The sequence below is a fragment of the Pteropus alecto genome, unplaced genomic scaffold, assembly GCF_000325575.1.
Source record: "Pteropus alecto unplaced genomic scaffold, ASM32557v1 scaffold138, whole genome shotgun sequence".
NCBI classification, from domain to species: Eukaryota; Metazoa; Chordata; class Mammalia; order Chiroptera; family Pteropodidae; genus Pteropus; species Pteropus alecto.
The window spans coordinates 1,355,716-1,358,769 of NW_006441525.1; the positions used below are offsets into that span (position 1 = coordinate 1,355,716).

The window sequence follows — 3,054 nt, forward strand, 5'->3', positions numbered from 1 at the left end:
TGCTTCCCCCTGAAGGGCATAAGTTGGAAAAAGTTGTAATACTGGGCTGTGGCTGTCCTTACCACCAGTAAGTTGGCTGTTCTTTTCTCTTACCCCACACTGTACTGCTGCAGTAACCCCAAGGGCTCACTGATGCCTGTCAGACTCCCTTTCATATGCATGTGGTTCTGATTAGCTGCTTAGTGTTATGAAATCACCCACCCAGATTAATGCATGTGATTTTGTCTCTCCACCTGACTGGTGATATCATTTCATTCACTGCTTTTTTACAATTCCTTTGTTTTATACAAATTACCAACAGAGATGACAAAGACAATATTGGTAATTTTCTGTTAGGTTGAAAGAATAGAAGGAATATGAGGTCTATTCTACCTCAAAGAGTAGAAGTGAAAATGATTGAGTGAGGGAAGGAAAGAATGCAACATTTAATTGGAAGGATAATTAAAGAGCTGAAGGAAGGAACTGATAAGTGGAATTAAGGTTGAAAAGGTATGAAAACAAGGTTATAGAAATAGAATAACGTACTTAGTCTTAATGCTTTAAATTGTTGCTTCTGTTGAATATTTGATATCTTAATGATTCTTTAAGATATATTTTTATATTGCCTAGCTTAGTAAGTTCTGATATAGGCCATCTAATTAAAGTGTTTCCTCCTTGCCCCCCCGCTTTATGGAAAATTAATAGACAGTAGGTTGCTTGTATTTACATTGTACAGTTCAATGAGTTTTTTTTTCCAATTATAGTTGGCATACAATAATATGTTTTTCAGTTGTACAGTATAGTGGATAGAGATCTATATAACTCACAAAGTGATCACCCCACTAAATCTAGTATCCATCTTCCGCCTACATATTTATTAGGACATTATTAAATATTTTCCTTATGCTGCACTTTATATCTCCATTTCTATTTCATAATTATCCATTTGTACTTCTTAATCCCTTTGCCCTTTTTCACCGTCCCCCCACAACCCCTTTCCCATTTAGTAGCCCTCAAAATATTCTCTGTATCTATGAGTTTGTTTCCATTTTTATTGTTGTTTGTTTCATTCTTTAGATTCCACATGTCCATGAAATCATGTGATATTTGTCTTTATCTGACTGCTTCATTCATCACGATACCCTCTAGGTCCATCAACACAATATCTTTTTCTATCCCCTTCCTTTTAGTCTATATGTGTCTTTTAATCTGAAGTGACTCTTTTATGGGCAGCATATATAGGAGTCTTGTTTTCTTATCCATTCAGCCACCCCATCTTTTGTTTGGAGCACTTAATTCTTTTCCATTTGAGATACTTGTTGATAGGAATGTATTCATGCTTTTGAAACACATCTTTTCTTCGTAAAGAACCCCTCTAAAATTTCCTGTAATACTGGCTTGGTGTTGATAAAACTACCAGCCAAGAATAATGTAACCTGCTAAGCTCTCCTTTAGAAATGAAGGAGAAATAAAGACCTTTCCAGACATACAAAAATTGAGGGAATTCTCCACTACAAGGCCTGTACAACAAGAAATTCTGAAAGAGGTCAGCTCACCTACAACAAAAGGACCAAAAAACCCCCCAAAAACAAAAAAAACCCATAATTAAGAGTAAGGTCACTAGCAGGCCGATAAAAGCAGAGAAGTACAACCCTTACTACGATCAGGGCATTATAAGCTTAAAATAAGAAGAGATTTGCTATAGCAAGATAGTAATGAACGTTCAGCATACAGAGGGACAAATTGAGACAACAATGACAAAAGGGGAAGATTCAAAGATCCAAATTCGCAAGAGGGAATGGAAATAAGGCACACGCAGAAAAAAGGACTACTGTATATATACAACTATCCGTTTCATATTCGTAATGATAACCACAGGCCAGAGATTTAGAACCAAAGTATATAACATAAAACAAGAAGGACCAGAGGGAAAACCCACAAAAACCAACCAAAATAAAGAAAACAGAAACCCAAGGACAAGGAAGCAATGGAAACACCGAGCTACCAGAAAGCAAAAGATAAAATGACTATAAGAAGACCTCATATTTCAGTAATCACCCTAAATGTTAATAGACTGAACTCACCACTGAAAAGCACAGAGTGCAGAATGGATCAAAAAACAAAACCCAACCATATGCTACCTCCAGGAGACACATCTCAGTTCCAAAGACAAATACAGACTCAGTGAAAGGGTGGAAAATGATATTTCAAGCAAATGGCATTCAAGAAAAGCGAGGGTAGCGGTACTAATATCGTATGAAATAGACTTCAAAATAAAAAAGGTAAAGATAGATACTGAGGGACGCTTCATAATGATAAAGAGAATCATGCACCAAGAAGACATAGCACTTATTAATATCTATGCTCCCAATCAGGGAGCCCCAAAATATGTAAAGCAAATACTAACAGAACTAAAGGGAGAAACAGACCAAAACAGTATCGTAGTAGGGGACCTAAATACCCCACTGTCAGATAGGGACGATCATCCAAACAGAAAATTAATAAGGAAATAACATCCTTAAATGACACATTAGACCAGCTGGACATACTTGACATTTACAGAGCCTTCCATCCCAAAGCAGCTGCTATACATTCTTCTCTAGTGCACATGGAACAGTCTCAAAGATTGATCACATACTGGGACACAGAGATAGGCTCAACAGATACGAGGGTTGAAATCATACCAGTCATATTCTCTGATCATAATGCTTTGAAACTAAAGATCAACTGTAAAAAGAAAGTGGAAAGAATCACAAATAAGTAGAGATTAAACAACATACTACTGAAGAATGACTGGGTCAGAGTAGAAATAAAAAAATAGATCAAGAGATATATAGAAATGAATGATGATAGTACAACATATCAAAACTTTTGGGACACGGCAAAAGCAGTCATAAGAGGAAAATTCATATCATTACAGGCCTACCTCCAAAAACAAAAACAAACCCAAATAAACAACCTAATGCTTCATCTTCAAAAACTAGAAAAGGAAGAACAAATGAAGCCTAAAGTCAGCAGAAGGAAAGAAATAATCAAAATTAGAGCAGAAATAAATGAAATTGAAAACAAAAAAAA

At 35.9% G+C, this 3,054-nt stretch overlaps 1 protein-coding gene across 9 annotated transcripts in view; it reads left to right on the forward strand.

The window, feature by feature from the left end:
• FANCC (Fanconi anemia complementation group C) overlaps window positions 1–3,054 on the forward strand; it is a 236,060-nt gene that overhangs the window by 86,951 nt on the left and 146,055 nt on the right. The window lies entirely within an intron of this gene.